Source organism: Tamandua tetradactyla, chromosome 13 (genome assembly GCF_023851605.1).
Source record: "Tamandua tetradactyla isolate mTamTet1 chromosome 13, mTamTet1.pri, whole genome shotgun sequence".
In the NCBI taxonomy this organism is placed as follows: Eukaryota; Metazoa; Chordata; class Mammalia; order Pilosa; family Myrmecophagidae; genus Tamandua; species Tamandua tetradactyla.
This window is the reverse complement of record NC_135339.1, coordinates 62,421,233-62,443,265: the sequence shown is the minus strand read 5'-3', so window position 1 is coordinate 62,443,265 and position 22,033 is coordinate 62,421,233. Positions and strand designations below refer to the sequence as shown.

At 48.9% G+C, this 22,033-nt stretch overlaps 1 long non-coding RNA gene across 2 annotated transcripts; it reads left to right on the top strand.

The window, feature by feature from the left end:
* The first annotated feature begins 1,531 nt into the window (after positions 1 to 1,531).
* On the top strand, positions 1,532 to 21,314 carry LOC143653189 (uncharacterized). Of its 2 annotated transcripts, XR_013161150.1 has the most exons (5): positions 1,532 to 2,009; positions 2,226 to 2,321; positions 8,002 to 8,118; positions 8,446 to 8,623; positions 21,225 to 21,314. It is a non-coding gene; the product is annotated as an uncharacterized LOC143653189 (long non-coding RNA). The 2 variants fall into 2 exon arrangements; XR_013161149.1 differs by lacking the exons at positions 8,446 to 8,623; positions 21,225 to 21,314 and having other exon boundaries at positions 8,002 to 8,230.
* The last annotated feature ends 719 nt before the right edge of the window (positions 21,315 to 22,033 follow it).

Below are 22,033 nucleotides of genomic sequence, written 5' to 3'. Positions count from 1 at the left end.
CAAGTACCCAGATGGGACACCTGCTTGATTCCAAAGACATGCTCATATGGACCCCAAACCCACACACACACGCACAGACTCCCCAAGGCCCACACTCTTAGGCCAACTTCAGAGGTCACACAGATGAATGATGGAGAGAAATGGGCACTTTTCCCCCTTCCTCTGCGGTGTGTGTGTGGGGGGGGGGCACGGAATAGAAGCCAGTGTGTCCAAGGTCCCCTCTGTCCCTTCCTCAGGCCTCCTCTATGCCTCTCCCATTTCTCCTGCTCAGCGAGGATCTCCTGGCACACAAATACCCATTTCCTCTCCGAACTTCTGCCTTCAGGGAGTCATCTTTATTTTTATTTTTTATTTTTATTGACGAAACATAACACACGAAGACGAACATTCTTAACATGTGAACATTCCATTCTTGGTATATAATCAATGACTCAATATCATCACATAGTTGCATATTCATCACCATGATCATTTCTTAGAACATCTGCATCACTCCAGAAAAAAGAAATAAAAAGAAAAAAGAAGAAACTCTTACATACCATACCCCTTACTCCTCCTTCTCATTGACCGCTAGTATTTCCATCTACTAAGGGGGTCATCTTGAAGAGCCTGGCCCTGTCTCTCTATCCCCCCATCTAAATTGTGTTCTCCAGGAAGGAAGTGCCTGAGGAGCAGACCTCAGCTGCTTGAGTTCTGGGCTGTGAATTCAAGGCTGAGGCTCTGGCTACAAAGCAGGGGTTTGGGTCTGGGTGAAGGGAGTAAAACTACCCACCGTTATTCAGTGCATTCAAGAGTCTCCTTCTCACCCAGGGCAAGGCCCAGACTTCCTTCCACTGGCAAACACCCTCCCTGACTGCAGGAGGAGGGAAGGGAGAGGGAAGCCAATATCCCAGGTGGCAGTCTGAGTGGGAGGCACCTCTCCATGCTTCCACCCCCATACTGACCTGGTATTTAGCAGGGTAGGGATGCCCCTAAATGTTCATAGAATCAAGCTACAATCTCACCCCCATCTCAGTCCCTAAGCAATCCACATTCCTAGTGTGTCTGTATGTATCTGTATGCAGAGACGGGCTGGGGGAACAGATGGGTGCACACCCCTCAAGGTCATGCATGGGTGCACATATGCGTGCACACGTGTGTGCCACTCTGTGTGAAATCTGCCCAGAATGACTCACCATCCCATCGCCCAGCTCCAGAAACATCTGGGAGATCAGGGTCTGTTTGGGGTGTTGAGGGCTAAGGCGAGACATACTCCCTTGAGTGTCGCCTCTTTGCCCTCTCGCTGGGAGGTGATGGTGGGAGGCTGGTGGCTGGGGGGCCTGGGGCCTGGGAGACAGGCCAGGGGGGCCCTTAGAGTCAGCCTAGCAAGGGCTGGGGGCAGGGCCCTGGGGGAGCACACACAATAGCTGGAGGTTGGAGGGTCTGAAACTGGAGACTTTAATAAAAGTCACTGACAGCAAATAAAGCTGCCAAGGGAATCCCATTACCCACAACAAGGACCCTTTGTGAGCTAAGCAGGACTGAACTGACCCTTCTCCGCAGCCTGGCCTTGTACCCACCCGTCCCAGGTCCCCATTCCCTGCTTGCAGGCTACATGTAGCCCCCCTCTCCAGAACAGCCCAATTGAGCTCAGGGTCTTTCCAATGTTAAGGGAACCCAGCTTGATGTTCCCACAGACTGGAAGTCCTTCTCTATGTCTACCCTTAGTCTCCATAGCTTTAAATGCCACTAGCATGTGTTTCTTTGTCCTCTTAAGAAGTGTTTAGGAACTTGAGCACAGGAGCACCGCTTATGAAATGAGTGGGAGAACGGAGTCATGGTGTGGGCTCTGCCCAATCTGGGTCATCCATGGGGCAGGGGATGGAGCTCCATGGCTGTCCTACTCCAAGTCTGCTCTGCCCTTCTCTGACCCCAGTGCTGACCTGAGCACTAAGAAAGGCTGCTGGGCTCGGGCTCAGGCAGACCTGGCGTGAGGCAGGAGCTGCCACCTACCAGCTGCTTGACCTTGGGCAAGTCAATGTCTCCTCCCTGAGCTCAGTTTCCTCATCTTTAACCTGGGGGGAGGCGGTATTTAAAAGGGTTCCTCTGAGGATTAAATGATCTCATAGGTCTAACACTTACAAACTTCAAAGTGCCCCACAAATGAGGGTCGTTACAACCATTTCCTTATAACCTCACCCCCAGCTTGAAACTAAATCGTGTCTTGAACATTGGTCTCTGTGCAGGTTCTGGCTCCTGCTCTGATTCAGTCCTGGCAAGAATATCGTCAAGGATGCAGGACACGCAAATGAATCGCTGCTAGATGCACAGCTGAAGAAAGGGCGAGTTCACATTCTAACTCAGAATTCTGACCTCAGCTGAGAAGCCCACTGAAGGGAGGAGTGTTTGGGGGAGTCAAATGGGGGACTGAGTACAGATGTAGAGTTTGGGGGAGACTTTAGGGGAATGGGAAAACGTGGGTTCGGGGCAGCTGGAGGCTCTGAAGCAGAGTTGGGGGATTGCAGAAGGAAAGGGCTCTGAGGGTGGGTGCTAAGTTAAGAGGTGGAAAGGAGGCAGCCCATGGGGTTTGGGGTTGCCACTTTAAGGGCGAGATGAGGCCTGAGATGGGGGCACCATGCGGGGTGGGAAAATGGGGATGCCCTGCTGAGTGGGGAAGATGGGGGTCGGGCCATCACAAGTCCCTCCCTGTCCGGCAGGAGGGGATTCTGGTGCAGGGCGGGGAGAGGGATTAGGAGGCGCTCTCAATTGCCTTAATGGGCTCTAAGAGGCGGGATCCTATTACAGCTCGGGGTGCCCCGGGGTGCCTTGCTGGGAAGACAAGCTAATCTGCCATGCAAATTAAATCCTGCCTCAAGACGCAAGGCCTGCTTAATGTGATCCATTACACAGTTTACTTGTTTATATCTAATATTGGAACAGGCAGCCCGGGCGGGCGGCAGCGGCAGGCAGAGCGGCCCAAAAGCAGGAGAGTAAATTACCAGCAAAATGAGCTTTTCCAGCCTCAGCCGCTGCCACCACCCGCGCCTGCCCGGCTTTCCGCGTCCTGGGCGCCCCCTCCCGCCCGCCCGCCTGCAGCGTCCCCTCGCTCCTTCTTGCTGTCCTGCTTTCTTCCTGTTGGTCTTCGAGTCGCCTTCACTCTCTTTGTCTTTCTCTCTCCCCTGTCTGTCCCTTGGCCAGGGTCTCTGTCGCTCTCTGTCCCCTCGTCTCATCGTCTCAGTCTCTGCCTCAGCCCAAGTCTCTCTGGCCGTCTCCACCCCCACCCCCACGGGTTTCTATCACTCACTTTTGGCTCTTCTCTGTGTGGCTCAGTCTTTTCCTGAAATAGACTCAGGGACACCGAGCGGTGCCGTGTGACTGTGCGACAGTGTGCGGGAGTGCGGGGCGGCCCAGGCCTGGGATGGCTCACCTGCGGGAGCCTCCCTCGGGGCTCGGGGAGCTGCAGAGCTACTGTTTTGCCAGCAACCCTGTCCCCGACTGCGAGGGGGTGCGAGAGTGACCTTGAGGTGTTCATAGTGAAGGCAGCTGTGACTGTGTTCGCGTGTGTGGCCACGTGCATGTGTGTGGGGGGGTGTGCGACTGTGGCCCTGCTTGTGTGTGTGTGCGTGTGTGTGTGTGAATGCGTGTTTGGGTAGGTAAAATAAACCCTGGGAGAGGTTGCTCAGCCTCTTTCCAACACACCTCCAGCTGGAGCCCCCCCACCTCCTGGCCCTCTGGGTCAGACTTGTAGACAGAGGGATGAAGCTTCCTTCACCTTTTTCACTCTTCTTGACTCACAGGCCACTCTGCTTCCAGCTCCCTGAACACCCCCAAGGCTTTCAATGCCTCAGAGTCACCCACCTTGTCCACCACCGGAGTCCCTGCTGTCTGTCGTTAGCTCTGCTCTGTGCCTGTCACAGCTCAGCACTCCCGTGCTGGCCTGGGCGCCCGTCTGTGAGCCAGGCTGGTCTGGTTAGATGTACCTGAGGCCGGGGCCTGCAGCTGGCACCCCTGGGAGAGTTGGAGGCCAAGGCAGAGCCAGAGACAGAAAGAGCCCGAGAGGTGGAGAGGGATGAGTTTACCCGGGGTGAGAGAGAGGCCCAGAGAAACCCTCCCTGTGGCAGAGGTGAGAAAGGTAAGGGGAGGCGGTTAACAAGGGAGGGACAGATGGATTGACCCATAGACATAAGCACAGTCCAGGGGCCAGGCGGCAGGGAGGCAGGAGCAGGTAGGATGGCTCAGGGGCTGTAACTGGAGCACATACTTCATCTCACAGAGGCCACAGATCTAGTATCCAGCCATGCCAGACAGCGGAGCTGCTTGGAGCTCAAGGGGTGGGAGGAGCCTGGGGGGGGGGCTCCCTAGCCTCTGGCCTCCCTGATGGACACCTGCCCTGCAGCCTCACCCTGAGGAGATGAGGGTCAGTCCAACCAAAGCCTCTGGCCCGGGCCTGTGGTCCCAAGAGGAGCCAGCCCACGAGGCTGGGAGCACCTCAGGCCCCTGGGGTAGACAGGGCGCACGGGGAGAGAAAGCTCCCACAGCCACCGATGTGCACAGCTGCTGCGCTCGTGCATGCCCATGCACACACACTCGCACACCAGCACCACGTGCCAGGCTGGAGGCTGGCCAGCGAGGCTCCCACAGCCAGACCCTAGCCAGGATCCTTATGGCAGGGACTCCTAACTCCCTAACCTGCTCTCTAAGGGCTTGCCCCCACCCCAGGCCAAGGAGCCCTCCTGACCTCTAGTCTCCTAGTCCCTCCCAGCCCTCTGGGACTCCTGCCCCCCCCCCCCAATTCCTTCTTGGTCCCAAGAAACCTGGACTTCTCCAGTTCTCCAACTTCCTGGCACATGTCTCCTTATCCCTGACCTCTGGTCCTGGTTGGTGAGTGAGGTGGGAGGGTGGGGGGGCCCTGACGGGTGGGGATAGGAGGGAAGGTGTGAGTCTGTATGTCTGTGTGGAACGGGGGCTGTTTAGATAAACAGATGGCAACAAATGGCATAAAATTATATACCCATAATGTCAGTTCATAACATTTTGTTCGACATACTTGATTTAATCGCTTAGCTGACGATTTGGCTTTTGGGCCCATATGGTGGGGAATGAAGCTGCGTGGCACCCGCTCCAATCTGGCTCTTTTATCACCGAGGCTGGGGGGGGGCAGGGATGGGGGGATTGGTGGGGGGAGGAGAAGAGATGCAGATGGAAAGAGAATGAGCTGACAGGAGGGGGGCCAGGGAGGGGGTGATGGTAGGGACTGGAAAGGCTGGACCCTGGCCGGGTGGAGAAGGACGTCTAGGGACAGTGTGGGAAGGGCTCAGTCAGCCAGGACAGCCAGCACTGTCTCCAAGAGCCCTGGACCCCATGGCCGAGTGCAGTGGACTCCCCTGGGGTTGAGGTCACCGATGGGAGCTTCCATGAGCCCTGTCGCCTGAGAGTCTTTTTATCACCTCAAAAGTAAGACCCAGACACCCAGCTCCCAACCTCTGGGGTTATCCCTATCACTTCTGCCCAACTTACTAATTTGTGTGTGGATGTCTGGGTGTGCCTGCTTGCTTAGGGGTATGTGCGAGAATGTCCAGAAGACTGTGTGAGACAATTTAAGTCGCCAAGTGCCTGAGTTTTACTCTGAGCAATGGCGAGGGTGTGAAGGAATGCGGGTCGGTGGCTCTTTCTGAGTGGGTATGAGGATGGCCGTAGGACGGGTGCCTGATGTTTCACGTCTGGCTGGGACGTGCAGAAATGTGAATGACTGTGAGCAAGAGTTTGTGTGGCAGTGAGTGCAAGTGGGTGGGTGTGAACGAAGATGGCTGTGATGGAACTGATCTGTGGGGTTGTGCGGCTGAGAGCTGCGTACAGGTGTGGCTGAGTGCGTGAGTGTTTCAGGTGGGCTGCGGTACACAGTGGGTGCTCACACAGGGTTTAGCCATGTCACAGCAGTCAGCTCTGGGTGTGCGCTGAGCATGTGTTTTCACACACACAGAACACTTCCCAGAGTTACCGACACACACACACACACACACACACACATACACACCCGACTGGGCTGTGACTAAGCCCTTCCGGGACCTCACCCTGCACTCTCTGCAAACAGAAGCCGGGTCCCCCACTGTGCACCCCCTTCCACTCTCCTAGCTGTGGCCCTTGGTGTCTGGTCACCTGCCCTCTATCTGGCACTCAGAGAGGAGAGCTGGGCCACTTCCTGGCTGAGGTCCCCACCTCCCCAGTCTCGGTCCCACCAGCGTGGGCCCGCCCACCATCCGCCGTCACCCATCATGGGCACGGAGCTGCGCCAGCCCCGCCACGTGCCATGAATCTGGGCCCCAAACAGCGCCCATCACTCACATCACAGCCTCATCTGTCCCCTGCTGGGTGCCACCCGCTGGCTTCAGAATGGGGCTGCCAGGAGTCCGCCTGGGATAGGACCGGCACAGGCGGGGCCTGGGAGCCGGCTCTCCCCACAACCCGGGGAGCCCTGTCCCCAACCCCAGCCATGGGTTTTGTGTGTGCTGGGGCTGCTGGGCTGTACTTGGGATCTGGCCTCCTGTCTCGACACTTGCATGTCTCTTCCACTGTCTAGGTCCCCACATCTTCACGTGGCCCCCTTCCCTCTGCCACTTTGTCTCTGCCTCTCTTCCATACTCCTGCTTTACTCTTCTTGTGCGGCCACAGCTCAGGGCTGGGCACAACCCTCTCGGGTGGCCTTCTCCATTGGGAAGTTCTATTAACAGCCTCCCCAGCAAACCAACAGGATTCTTCATGGCAGGGAATAGGCATCCTAGCTGGTGGTAGGGTGTGGTTGGGTCTGTGGCAGGGCCCTGAAGCAGGGATGGGTATGCTAGCTGCTCTTCATGCCTCTCTGATCCAGTGTCCCTACCCCCTTACTCCCCATCAAGCCCCCAGCTCCTTCTCAGGCCATTTGGTCATTCATTTGTTCAACAATCACAGAGCCCATGTGTGGTGCCAAACACTGTGCTGAGGTGAGCAAGATGTTCACAGACCCTGCCCTCAAGGGCCTCACCATGTAGGAGAGACTGGTGCAAACAGATGAAGATGCTGGCGTTACAGGGGTTAGAAGAGACAGTCTAGGGGAACCCAAAGGAGACTGGAGGCTGTAGATAGGGGTGTGGGGCCTGGGGAGAAGCTTTATAGAGAAGGGGTTCTCGATGCATGCAAGACACTCTATTTTTCTACTTACAAAAATAATACTTGCTTAGTGCAGAAGCCTTAGAAGGTCCTGAAAAGATCAAAGGAAAGCAAAAGCAAAATCTAGCCTTTAAAGAATATTGGGGGGAGTCTTGAGAGATGAGTGGAATTTCACCAAGTGACTGACATGGAGGTGGTGGGGAAGTTAGGGGAGGAGAGGGGAGTTTGGGGAAAGGCCTTCCAGGCAGGGGTGGAGGAGAAGGAGTCAAGGCACCCTGGCGTGAATTCAGGAATGGTGGTAGCTGTAAGCAGTTTGCGGGGCGGAAGTCTGGGGGTCCCATAGGCTGGCTGAGTTTGGTTTCTGTTCTATAAGCGAGGAGGAGCCACTTGAAGGGTCATAAGCAGGTGAACAGCAGGATCCTGTTGTCCACTGTAGAACATTCATTCTGGAGGCTGAACTGGAGGTTCAGGCACCTGAGGCAGGGTGATCAGTGAGGAAATCAGCGCAGTTATCTGACAGAGAATGAGACCATGACTGGGGTAGTTCCAGGGGAGACGATAGAGGGGGACCATTTGGAAGAGAGAATGGTTAGGATTGGAGACTTGATGTGGGAGTGGGAGTGGGAGAGAGGACGGAGCCAAGATCGAAACCCAAACTTTGGCTTGGTCAATAGCGTGTGTCATCGTGAGGTGGGAAACTTAGAAGAGGAGTAGGATTGGGGTGGGGTAGGGCTAAAGGGCTGAGTGTGGTTTTGGACATGTTGATTGTGAGATGAAAACATCCCAATGGGAATATTCAATTGACAGCAAAATACAAAGGCAGTAGCTTGGGGATGCAAATTTGAAAGCCATTGTTCACTTCTATTTACTAATCAACAGGTATTCATTCATTGAGCATCTCCGTCAGATTGGGCTGGGCATGCAGTGGTGAATGAAATGCAATGTATCCTGCTGTTGTGTGGTTCAGAGCCATCTAAGGAGAGGATCTGAAGCCATGTAAGTGGATGAACTTTCAAGAGGAGAGAGGAAGGTGATGGAGGAGGGGCAGCCACAAAAGATCTCAGGCCTCTGTTATTTTCTCAAATAACCATTGAGTAAGACCATTGAGTATACTTGCTGCATTATCTTCTTAGATATGCTTTGACTTTATGTCTCCTGTGGTCCCCATTGTCCAGGTGTGCTCCCCGCCTGTGTACCCATGGACACTCATGTATGGGTGTGAGGCAGCCAGGCTCCCTGTCTACCTTGCTCCCACACGTGGGGTACTGTAAGAGAAGTCCAGCAGACTCTGGTTCTATAAGACATGTATACATCCTTCTTCAGCTCCTACCATCATTTGAAAGAAGCCAAGGCCCCGTGCTATGGTCTTCAAAGCCCTTCCTGATCTGGCGCCTGCCCAGTTATCCAGTTTCATCTCCAGTCAAGCCTCCCCAATGTCCTAGCAGCTATGTTTCCAAAAATGAACTGCCAGTCCCCGATGTGCCCCTACCCTCTCCAGCCTGTAAGTTTTGCACATGCTCTTTTGCTTAACACCATCTTCTTCTCCCAGCAATCAGCCCAGCTAACTCTTAATGACCCAGCTCAAGTGTCTCCCATCTGGCTGGGAGTCTTCTCCGGTCTGCCAGAGCCCCTTGAGAGCACTTTCTGTTCATCTCTATAGCCCCAGTGCTTGGTATAGTGTTGGGCACATATTAAGTGCCCAAAATTATAGGCTGTGCACTGGGGGTAGGGCTGGTATGTTGAGATGGGACCAATGTTGGGGAAAGCTGATGTGGGGTAAGGCTAGGAGTTGGGGTAGGGCTAGGTGTTGAAAGTGGGGCTGGGTGTTGGGGCTGGGCTGGTGTTTTTGGGCAGGGATAGATGTTAGAAATGCAGTGTTGAGAGGTAAGCAGGAATCTAGGTGTGGCAGAAAGGGGTCTGGGTGTTGAGGGGAGATAAGCAAGTGGGGAGGGATGTGGGAGGGAGTTGGATTTGGGAGTGTAGGAGAGAGCCCCTCGAGACCTCTCCAGGGTTCCAACTTTTAATGCTGCTGATCCAGCTTTTCCTCAGTAACCATCTTCTCCCCAGAAGGAGAGGAGAGGAGACCCAGGGAGAAGAGCCTAAAAGGGTGAAGAAGGATTTTCATTATGAAGTTAATTAGCTTCAGAGCCGCTGCACCTTTCAGGACGAGGAATTAGAGGGATTTAATTGCTTTATCAGCCTTCCCTTTGATTTTCAGCAATCAGGCCGATTCCATTTAATTTAACTGCCACAGACGAGGAGAAAATTGATGCGCTCACCTGCCTCCAAGCAGAAAGAGAGAGAGTGGGGAAGAGGGAGAGGGGGAGCCAGAGAGACTGGCAAACACCGAGTCTGCAGATTAATGAAAACCAACAGCATTTGCTCACAATTGGAGATGAAGTGTGCCCTGGAGGAGTTTGGAGCTGTGCATGTGGCTGTCTATGTGTGGCTCCGTGTGAATTTGTGTGTGCCACCGTGCAGGCGTGTTTGTAACTGTGCACACTGGCATGGGTGTGCCTGTGAGTCACTTGGTTGACATGGACGTGGGTGTGTGGGTGAATGTTGTTATTTAGCTGTGGGTAAGTGGTGGTAGAGTATGTGATTGTTGCAAATTCCCCTGGGCATGGAACAATAGAGTACTGACTGTGCCATGTGTGTAACCATGAATACAGGTGAATATGTGTGTGTCCTTATGTAGCTAAGGACTTAACTGTCAAACTGCTCATTTTTTAGTTCATTTGTTTAGCAAGCCCTGGATGAGTTCCTACTAAGAGGCCGACACAGTGCCATGGGGCAAAGGAGAATAGACTCATAGTCGAATAGAGGAGACAGACTGATAAATAAGTGCATTAGTTATAATACGGTGCTACAATGGATTGTCCTGGGAGCACTGTTCTGGAAGGTGCTTAAAAGGTAAGAAAGCTTCTAAGTAGAGAAGGGATTGGTGGGATTGGTTACAGGAGAGACCTCACAACCAGAGGGAACAGCATGTGGAGCATAAGGGGAAGCTGGAGCTGTTCAAAAGGGCAGACCCCAGAACAGGGAGAACTCAGGGTCATGCTAAAAAAAAAAGTGAATTTTTCTTGTAGGGTATTAAGCAGGAAGTGACCTTGTCAGATTTGTGAGTTAGAAAGGCCTCTGGCTGCTACGTAGAGGATGGGTTAGAGAAGGCAAGACCAGAGGAAAGGAAACCAGTTACATTTTGCCAGTTACAAACTTCAGGGGAGACATCATAAGGGTCCCAGGGAAGAGAGAAAACAGATTAGATAGAACAGGCAGCATCCAAGGAAGGAGATGGGTAGAAGACGGTATTGAAGATTCTATTAAGGTGGGTATTGGAGGAAAATCAAGATGTGGAGTGGGAATGACGATTCAGTCTCGGACACGTAGAGTTCAAATTGCCATAGGATATCCAGGCTGAAGCATCCAGCAGACAGCTGGATCTGGGTCTGGAGCCCAGGAGAGACTTTGGCCTGGGGGTAAAGAGAGGTGAATCACCAGCATGTGTAGGTGATCAACAATGACAATGGAATGGATGAGACTTCTCAGGGAAGTGTTGAGATCAAGAAAAAGAAGAGGGTCAAGGGCAAAAGCTGGAGATCACTTATATGTATGAGACTGGAGGAAGAAAATAAAACAGGGAAAGATGCTGAAGAATCAGACAAAACAGGAAAACGGAGAGAAAGTTAGGAAAGTGAGAACATTGTTGAGTTCTGTTTTAGATATGTTGAGTTTGAGGTTTGCTATGAGGCATTGGTGGAGGTTTCCAGGGGGCGGGACCTAGAACTTGAAAAGAGTTCTCAGCATAAGTGAAGGTTTGGGGATGTGAAATTCTTGGTTGAATCTGGTATCAGGGGCATAAAGGATGAGTGGATGGAGTAGAGGAAGGCAAGATTGGAGAAGTGAGTCAGGTTATGGAGGGCCTCATATACCAAGCTACAATTTAGCACTTTAAACTGAGGGTAGGAGTTATTGATTGTCCTTAATAAGGAAGATAATGTGATCAGATCTACATTTTATAGAGATCACTCTTAGTTTGATTCTCAGTTTTGATTTTGAGTTTGTTTGATTTTCCCCCAAATCAGGACTTGAGATAAGGACTTGGGTGGAGGGCAGTTTATTTGGGAGGTGATCCAAGGATTAGTAATGAGGGAGTGGGGAGAGTAAAACAGAGAAGAAAGCTGGTTGCCACTGTGGGTAACTGGAGCTCAATCTTTGGGGACACAAGGAGGAAAACTTTGCCTCAGAATTGTTCCTCTAGAGGACTGGGCATTTATCTCATTTGTCTACTGACTAAGGTTCCACACTGGTTGAAGGTTACCCTGGGGCTACTACAATGCTTTTTCTGGGCCAGCTGAGCTGAAATCAGACATGGGCTACAGGGATGAGACGGGAGAAATAGTAAAATAATTTACTACATCCTGGTAGTCATTTGGAGATGGACTAGAAGGGGAGAATTTGGAGGCAGAGATACCAGTGAGATGATTGTAACATCCAGACAATCCAAGATGAAGAATGTAGGAACTGACTGAAGGAAGGACTATCTTGGTGGCATTGAATGAATAAGGCCAGAAGATCAATATGGCAATCGGTGTTTGTGGTAGCCAGAATAATGACCCCCAAAGACGTCCAAGTTCTAATTCCTGGAATCTATGACTATGTTATGTTACAGGCAAGGGGGGAATTAAGGTTGCTATAAACTTCAGTAGATTATCTTGGATTATTTGCATGGGTCTAATCTTTTCACAAGGGTTCTCCTAAGTGAGAGAGAATGGCAGGAGGTTCAGAGTCAGAGAGAGATTTGAAGATCCTACACTGTTGGCTTTGAAGAAAGAGGAAGGGGGGCGGGCCATGGTGGCTCAGCAGGCAAGAATGCTTGCCTGCCATACCAGAGGATCCGGGTTTGATTCCCAGTGCCTTCCCATGTAAATAAAAAAAAAAAGAAGAAGAAGAAGAAGAAAGAGGAAGGGGCCACAAGCAAAGGAATGCAGGTGGCTTCTAGAAGCTGGATAAGGGAAGGAAATGTATTCCTCCCTAGAGCCTCTGGAAGGAACACAAGACTTCCAACACTTTGATTTGAGCCCAGTGAGATTCATTTCATATATCTGACCTCCTGGACCATAAGATATTAACTTTGTGTTGATTTAAACCAAGTTTGTGGTAATTTGTTACATCAGAAATAGTAAACTGATACGTACTAAGGCCTAAGAAAAAGGGCTCTCACATGACTTCCAGGATTTCTAGACTGTGTCAGATAGGGAGAAAGAATTATTTACAGAGGAAGGAAAGAGAAGTAAATTTTGGAGAGATGCTTCGAAGCTATTTCAGCCATGTTCTTTGTGTGGCTGGAGGGACTTCCACATGGAGGTATCTAGTGGGTGTATGGATGCCACATGGGGGGAAGATTTTGGGGTAAAGGAGATCTCACTGTCGTGATACTCGAAGCTGTGAAACCAGATGTGGTTATCTAGCAGAGGGTGAGAACAGAAACTTGGGGGGCAGGCCATTGTGTTGAGGCTGAGGGAGGAGCTGCTGGTGGTGGAGGCTGGGTCTCCTGATTTCTATCTCCCCTTAACGAGCTCTTTGAGTTACAGTGTTGGGTCTGTGGCCTTTACTCTTCCTCCTCCACTCTCCCTCCACCTCCCCCAGGCTCTTGGTCTCTCAGGAACCAACCTGCAGGGTTGCTCTGTTCTGTTGTGTGGGTTGTGCACTGCATATCTCCAAGGGGCATCATTCACACAGTAAACTGTAATATGAATGTGGTGCTCTCCTAGAGTTGTCAGTGTACAACCTTGCCAACAGTACATGATGACATTGTTGGCCTGTTTAGAAAGACAGAGAGTGGGACTTTCCTTTGCTTCCAACCACATACATATACAGACCACGAGCCCTGGTTTGAATCTAGGATGCAAAAGAGGTTTTGGGAGCAAAGCCTAGACACGGGGTAAGAGCACCTCTAATAGGATGGAGTCCTGGACGTCCGGCTGTCAGGGGTCCAGGTCCAGGCCCTCCTGTCAACCCCATCCCTTGGGAGGACAGCTCTTCCCTCTTTCCCCACCCTGTTGGCAGCCTTTTGATTAGAATGTAGACTCTAACTTGGAATTAACCTGATTAATGTAATGAAGGCAGGGCCAGCTCAGCACCGCCCGGTGATGAGGTGAGATGGATTGGGAGCGAGGGCGCTTGGATGGAGGCGCGGCCGTAATTGCTGCGTTTACTGCTACCTGCCTCGCTGACCCTGCTGTTTAGCCCATTAATGATGATGCACAAGCCTCACTTTCCAGTGATAATGACAGAAAATCCTGGGGGAGGGCATAGGAGGAGGGGTAGGGAACTGGGGGGCTAGAGTCTAAAGGAGACATGGATCTGAGGATGGGGCCCTGGTGGGGGTAAGGGGATGAGAGGCCAGGCCACAGAAGCAGGTAAGGAGACAGAAGTTGCAGAGGTGCAAGATGGGGGCTTACTCTAAGCCCCTGCCCTCTTGGAATAACTCTCCATCCAGGATCCCTCCCCACTACCCAGCACTGAAACCCAAGCAGGGACTGTTACAGCAGGCAGAGTTCTCTGACTGGGCAGGAAGCCAGCACCATTCGCTCCACAATTCAAGAGGGCTTCCTGGAGAAGGGACCTCGGAAAGAGAAAAGAAAGCACAGGCAGTGGGCAAGGGCTGAGCAGTTCCTTTCCCATCACCTTTGGCACCCCCTTGATGCATGTGTGGGGTCAAAGCAGAGCCTTTGGGGGTATAGACTGGGCACACATATATGCACCCATGGACTCAGCTCAAAGAAACTGGGCAAAAAAATCAATGGGAAGGCTTACTTTGATTAATTCCTCCCTCTTGCCCCAAAGAAATGAAATGGATTTCCCTAATCTCATCTGGTGTCCCTGCCTGTATTTTACCCTCATCCATGTATGTCATTCATTCATTCATGACAATCAAGGGCACTGTCCCTGTTCTGCTGCAAACTTATTGATCCCCAATGGGCAGATCACTTGCCATCTCAGTTGGCTTCTCTGTCAATAAAGGGGATGGACCAGGTAGGTGGTCAGCCCTGATATGTAACGGTGCAGATTCCACACATGTTTACCAACACCTACAGTCTGTCTGGACAGCTCTGTGTGGATGGAGAGTCATCTCAGCAGTTAAGGTCTTCTCTACCTTTGGCCCTTGGGGCCACTCACCTTTCTCCATGACTGGGCAGCCCTGAGGACAGTGGGAATGTCTTTCCAGCCTACTCTGGACTTCAGTTGCCCACACCTCTGTTCTAGTTTTTCTTAACGGGTCAGATTTCTGGGTCCACATTAAGCTCACAGGCAACAATAGCTCTTTGCTTTTTCTTTTTCATGACAAACCAGGACTCCCTCAGGTTACTCTGGGGCGACTGACTTAGTAAAACAAATTCAGGACTTCACATTTATCTCTTAAATTTCATTATATTAAATTTGACCCATTATTCAAGCTATCTGTGGGGCCCTTATTTTGTCTTCCACCATTTGACAAGTTGTGTATCTTCTGACACTCTGATGAGCCTCGAGGTCATTAACAAAAAAGATAGAGGAGGGAGGGCCAAAGATGGAGTAGTGGGGCAAAGCTCTAGAAATTTCCCTTCAGACTTATACCCATTTATTTTTTGACACTTTCTTCATTTTGGGTTCTGGTGTCAAAATGGTGAGCCTACATTGGTTATCACTGTGTGTGCATGTTCTCTACTTATTGCCCACCCACTGCTAGTAATATATTTCCCAGCCAGAACAGAAACTCCATGAGGGCAAGAACCACATTTGTCCTGCTCATTACTGAGTCTCCAATGCCTAGTTCTCTACTTGAGACATAGAAGGTGCTTAATATAGAGTCATTGGGAGAATAAATGACTTCTCTGGCAGAAATGAGGGTGGTCACGGGGTCAGGGTGGGATAATTGTGTGTGCTACTGTGCAAAACTTTAGGAATGTTAGTACATGTTACTGTCCCCAAGCACCCAACTCCCAGCCTTTGCCACTGGACCTTTGAAGAGAAGTGGTGGAGAAGAGAAGGGGATTTGACGGAACATTTTTAGCAAGAAATCTAGGGTTCTTCTAGTGTGTGATATGTGCATATTTATGAGGAACACTTTGTACTATTTAGCTTTAGATGCACTGGAGCTTCAGGAGGAACTTCCAAGTGGAGGTATTCATTAGGCAGATGGAAATATGAATCTGAAGTGTGGTGGAGTGATCTGAGCTGAAGACAATAGATTTAGGAGTTGTCAGTAGGCATATAAGTGGTTGAGGAAGCTGAATGAGGGGCCATGGTGCCAGAAGAGGGGATGAGGCCTGAGGGCTGTGGGTGGACTCCTAAGGAACAGCAGCATTTGAGGGTCAGGGGGAGTTGGAGGAGCCAGTGGTCAAGACCAAGAAATCACCATCAGAGGCAGGAAGAAAACCAGGGGAGATTGTTGTCAGGAAGGCAAAGGAGGACCAAGAATTAAGAAGGTGGGGGTGGTCAGCAGTGTGAAATGCTTCAGCAGTGCTAAACAGGATGTGGCCTGAGAGAGATGACATGGGATGTCCAAAGGCAGGACAGGAAGACCTTAGGAAAAACACTTTCTCTAGGAGGAGGGAGGAAAAGTCCAGGTAACAATGGGCATAGGACTGGAGATAAGAGAGGAAAGCAGTAAGTGTAGGCTATTCTTCCAGGAAGTGTGGTGATGAAGGGAAAGGAGACTATGAGGTCCTGGGAAGACCTGGGCTGGGGGGAACCAGGGTCAAGAGGCGGTGAAGTGAGCATGTCTGTAGGCTTGGAGGGGTGGAGTCAGGGAAGAAGACAGTGGAGAGAGGAGAAGAGCTGGAGCAAAGTCATTACAAAACAGCCCTTAAGAATGTCAAAACTGGAGGGTGTTGAAAATAGATGGTAATTAATATTTTAAAACTTTAACTTATGTGTGAGACTAAAGCAGAAAATATTTATTTGGTACAAAATTTATATTTTGACTGGTGCATTTCTTAATATAGCTTATATGGACAGCTTAATTGAACACCATAAGTACATGGAACCTTGAGTAGGGCATGAGATTTTGTAGGTTTGTCCAGAGTGATGCCCTGATAATCCCAGAGTGATCTGAACAGTGAATAAAATAGTATTTGCAAAGTCCCCTTGGGGGAATGGTGAGAAAGGGGGAAAGTTCAACTTCCCCAAGTGGAGAATTCTTGATATTCTCTCAAGCAGTGGGGACAACCAAAGCAATAGGCTGAGGCCCCAATTTTGGGGTTTGTTCATATGAAACTTAACCCTGTAAAGGATAAGCTAAACCTACTTTAAATCAGGCCTAAGAGTCACCCCAAGAGAACCTCTTTTGTTGCTCAGATGTGGCCTCTCTCTCTCAGCCAACATGACAAGCAAACTCACTGCTCTCCCCCCTGTCCACGTGGGACATGACTCTCAGGGGTGTGGACCTTCCTGGCAACATGGGACAGAAATCCTAGAATGAGCTGGGACTCAGCACCAAGGGATTGAGAAAACCTTCTCGACCAAAGGGGGAAAAGCGAAATGAGACAAAATAAAGGGTCAATGGCTAAGAGATTCCAAACAGAGTTGAGAGGTTATCCTGGAGGTTATTCTTATGCATTAGATATCACATTTTTAGTTTAGGTGTAATGGAGAGGCTGGAGGGAACTGCTTGAAAATGTAGAGCAGTATTCCAGTAGCCATGTTTCTTGAAGATGACTGTATAACGATACAGGTTTCGCACTGTGACTGTGTGATTCTGAAAACCTTGTGTCTGATGCTTCTTCTATCTACCTTATGGAGAGATGAGTAAAACATATGGGTTAAAAATAAATAAATAATAGGGGGAACAAATGTTAAAATAAATTTAGTAGATTGAAATGCTAGTGATCAATGAAAGGGAGTGGTAAGGGGTATGGTATGTATGATTTTTTTCTGTTTTCTTTCTATTTCTTTTTCTGAATTGATGCAAATATTCTAAGAAATGATCATGATGATGAATATACAACTATGTGATGATATTGTGAATTACTGATTATATATGTAGAATGGAATGACCATATGGTAAGAATGTTTGTGTTTGTATGTTGGTATGTTTAATAAATAAAATTAAAAAAAAACAGCCCTTAAGTTTATAAAACATCCCTGCATCTTCCACAAATCCTGTTGAAGACATCGTCCATCCTGTTATTCAGTATCCCTTTTAGAAGGAACCACGAGACAGCCAATATGGCACAGACACTGGAGTAAGCACGCCTGCGTCTGAGTGGCCGGTTAAGCATGCTGGGGCTCTGATCCTCAGTTTCTTAACATATAAATTGGGAAAATACACCTAATCTATAGGGTTGCTTTGTAAATTACATAAGATAATGGATATTCAGCATTTCATGTAGTGTGAGGCCCATAGAGCTGAAAAGGGGGGAGTCATTACTATCATTTATGTATCATTAGGAGTTCAGTTGCAGGAAACAGAAATCCACTCTAGTAAATTAAGCAGAAAGGGAGGTAATACTGGGAACTGAGGGGGCTCTAGGCTGCTTCTCAGGAGTGACTCCCAGGGCCATGCAGCAGAAGCGGCCCCCAGGGGAGCCACATCAGGAAGGCAGAGAACTGCTGACCTCAAGATCAGAGCTACTGGATCCATTCAAGGGCCAAAACACCACTGTGACTGCTGAAACTGCCTCTTAGGCTTCTGAAGCTATTGACTAGACAATGGAACACTGTTGTAGAATCACCTCCTGCTTCTGATGCTGTGTGATATTAAGAAGGCTGCTTAATTTGTCAGAGCTCAGTTTTCCCATTTGGAAAATGGAAATACACAATGCTGTGAGGGGAGAAAAATGAGACTATATGCAAATATGTTTTAGAAACTGTGCTCACATAAAACTATGAACTTCTCTTGGGGAGGATAGTGGGCTGAATTATGCCCTCACCCCTCCCACCCTAAAAGACACGTTCTCATCCTAACCCCCACGGCCTGCGAATGGGACCTTGTTTAGAAAAAGCGAGTTTGCAGAAGTAATTAAGGATCTCAACATGTGATCATCTTGGGTTATCTGGGTGGGTCCTCAATCCAATGACAAGTGTCCTTATAATAGATGAGAAGAAGATACACATATAAAAAAAAAGGCCATATGAAGACAGAGGCAGCCAAAGCTAAGGAGTGCCTGGAGCCACCAGAAGTTGGAAGTGGCAAAGAAGAACTTTCCTATAGTTCACAGCAAGTTCCTGTGAACACCTTGATTTAGATTTTTGGTCTACAGAACTGTGGGTGGATAAATTTCTGTTTTAAGCCCCTACATCGGTGATCATTTATTATGTCACAAGAAACTAATGGAGGGAGGGAGGGCGCCCTGCCCCTACCTGCACCCCCTGGGTCTAGGATGGTGACTGCCATGTGTCACACACCCTCAAAAGATGCCTAAGTGAGATAAATGCACAATATATACCATTTTTAAATGATATTGGGAACTTCTTAAGGGAAGAAACTGCTTTTCACAGTATCTAGCCCAATGCCCAGACAAAAGGTGCTCCATATCTTTGGGCTAATTAGTGGCTGAATCATTAAAAGAATAAACAAATGACGTAAGAGGAGGTGGCATTTCTTGTTTACCACTTGTTTTAGTTCCTAAGCCACTGGAGTGCAACATACCAGAAATAGAATGGCTTTTACAAAGGGGGAATTTATTAGGTTGCAAGTTTACAGTTCTAAGGCTGTGAAAATGTCCAACTTAAGGCAAGGCTATGAAAATGTCCAAATTAAGGCATCCAGGAAAAGATACTTTGGCTCAAAAAGGTCAGTGATGTTTGGGTTTTTTTTCTCAGCTGGAAAGGCACATGGTGACATCTGCTAGCTTTCTCTCTAGGCTTCTACCATGGCTTCCTCAGGGCTCTGTCTCTTCTGTTAGCTCTAAAGTTTTTCCAAAATGGTTCCCTCTTAAAGGGCTCCAGTAAGCAACCCCACCCTGAATAAGTGGAGACACATCTCCATGGAAACCATCTAATCAAAAGGTACCACCCACAGTTGGGTGGGCCACATCTCCATGGAAACAATAAAAAGATTCCACCCAGCAATATTGAATGAGAATTAAAAGACATGGCTTTTCTGGGGTGCACAACAGATTCAAACAGGCACACCACTTATAGAAGAGGATGGAGGAACCACAGCCTTTTCAAGTCACTTGTGAGCTCCGATTTCTTTAGCCAAGGATTCCGTGACCATGTCAAAGATGAGAACATGGAGGAGAGGCTGATGGTCAGGAACTGGGCTTTACTCATGAGCTAGGAGTGCTCTAGCCTTGGGGGCCCAAAGCTGGTGAGACTCACAAGAAGCTAACTCTTTGATTATACCATTAATTTATTGTTCAAGGGCACTGGGAGGTGGTCCTTGCCAGGCTATATATATTTGGAGGTTTTTCCCAGTACCTGTCCCCCTTTTTGGTGGCTGAGAGGCCCCATTTGTAATCCAAAGGCTTGTGGTGGGCAGATGCTTAGCAAAAATAATCCAGTGGTATTTTGGCATTTGAGGGTCTGGGGAGGAGGCCCTGAATAGGGGCTTCTGGATCTTCTGACTTCAGAAGGAAGAGTAGCTAAAGTCATGGTGCCCCAGACAGGACTGCATAGCCCCCACAAGTCCTTGACTATACCCCCAGGTTCTAGACTCTGCCGATTTCTCCCAGGAGACCTGTCTTCTTCCCTTTTAGTCCTTTCCAATTCTCCTCTGCATGGAAAGGCCACATTCTCTGGTTTTTCTTCTGACATTAAGTCAGTAAGTAGCAGTTCTTCCTTTTTGAGTTGAAACTGATCCCCCTTCCACCCTTTCCCGATTCCTGGAGGATCTAGACAAAGTGACCTTGTCCTAGAACAAGACAGAGGAATGCAGGGAAAGTTAGATCAAAGGAAGGACCTTGGCAGTCCAGTTGGTTCCTCTTCATGAGGCTGTTACACGGTAGTGGGGCAAGAGAATTAATTGATCTGCAAATTCACCTTGAGTACCCTGGATACAGAGAGGAGGAAGAGAAGGGTATTGCTTTGTTTTGTTTGTTTCTGTGGGGACAGGACCTTGTGTTTCTGTGAGTGAGGTTGTCATTAGCTCTAGCTGCTGGAAATGCAAACTGGTGTCACTCTCAGAGGATAAGGTAAAGGAGCAAAAGATCATCTTGCTATATTCCAGCTTCCCCGGGGCAGAGAAGAAAGGAGTAACCTGGTAATTTTCTAGAAGGGAGATAGGGAAGCAGAAAGGCAAAACCAGTAAAAGATGTCCAGCAAAGAAGCAAACAACCCATACCACTGTACCCATGCATGAACTCAGAGTCTGTTACCCAAGGCTTTCGTAAAGCCAGCTGCCTCCCTTGGGGAAGTGTAGGAACAAGGCAACTGCCCTTGGCGCTGGTGGTGAGTGACACTCTGAAAGGCCCAAAGAGGGTCCCAAAAGGCCTTCTGTGGTTTGCAACTGAAGCTTGGCAGAAACCTGTCCATATCTGTCTGTCCTCCCAGCTGCTGGTTGCAGAACTTTGTGGTCCGGGCTAGGAAACTGAAGAAATGTGGGTACACTGGGCATGTGGGGAATGACTTTTTATGTCTTCTGGCATTTAGAGTTTATGCTTCTGGAAAGAAGGATGAAGAAGGGGAGTGAACAGTGAGCTATGCAGATGGTGTCAAAGATTAAAGGCTAAGATGTGCTTTTGGGGTACTGCCCCAGGGGTGGTTGGGAACTTTTACAATGAGAGCATCTCTGATTAAAGAATTCTAAACTGCAGTTTGATGATGGGGTGACAAGGAAAGGAGAAGCCCAGATAAATCTGCAAAAGTGAACGCTACAGGGGCTGCAGATATGCATGGTGTGTAAGAGGGTGTGATGGTACCATGAAAGGAGGAAGCTTTTGGGGCCAGGTAGTACTGGTTTCAATTTTGTGCTAGCTATTTATTAGTTGCATGATTGAAAATAGTTACTTATCCTTCAGAGCCTCAGTTTCCTCAACTATAAAATGGGACTAGTAACATCCACCACCCTCAGTTGTTGTGGGGATTAAATGCAATGATGGTGACAAAGCCCTCGATATTGTGCCTACAAATGGTCACCTCACACTCTCTTTCCCTCTTCTCTCTCTTCCTTACAGTGGAGGCTGAAATTCTCAGGGAGAAGACAGAAGAGTAAGAAGAATGTTATTTGTCCTCCAAGATAGCTACATACAATTACTAGAGTCTGGGAAATCAATCTTGACTTTTTTTTTTTTTTCCTTTTAATAAGGAAAAGGTTCAAATAAGCGGGCAGAGCTTGAGTCAGAGGGTAGAGTTCCTGGAATGAGCAGAAGTTGAATGGCCTTCATCCAGGGGCCTGAGGAGGCATCCTATGGATTGGGTATGAGCTTGGAGTTGGCCACGACTTCTGGTTGGAAACATATCGCCTCCTCCAGGGCAGGGAGGCTGGGTCATTTGAAAAGAGCATGGGGAGAGAGAGAATTCAGGGTTCTACTGTGCCAGCATTAATTGGTCATAAGGCAGTTTGATTAAATAGAAATTGACCTTTTTAGAAAAAGCTGTTTTCCTTCATTACATCAGTTATGAATGTTAATTGAAAAAAAAACCTGGAAAATTCAAATACGCAAAAAGAAAATATCACCTACCACCCATTTTGGTGTATAGTCTTCCAGACTTCATATTTTATATGTACATGATACACTCTTTCAAACAAAAATAGAATCATATAAAACACGTTTTTGAAAACTTTCTTTTTCACTTAATGTACTGCGGACAATTTTTTCTTGATGTACATTTAGTTCTCTATTCTATTTCAGCATTGTTAATTGCCACAAAGTATTCTACCTTAATTTTCCAATAATCATTTACTGATGGACACTGGTGTGCTTTCTGCTTTTATAAACAATAATGCAAGGAACATCCTTGAGTATGTATTTCTAAATCCAAG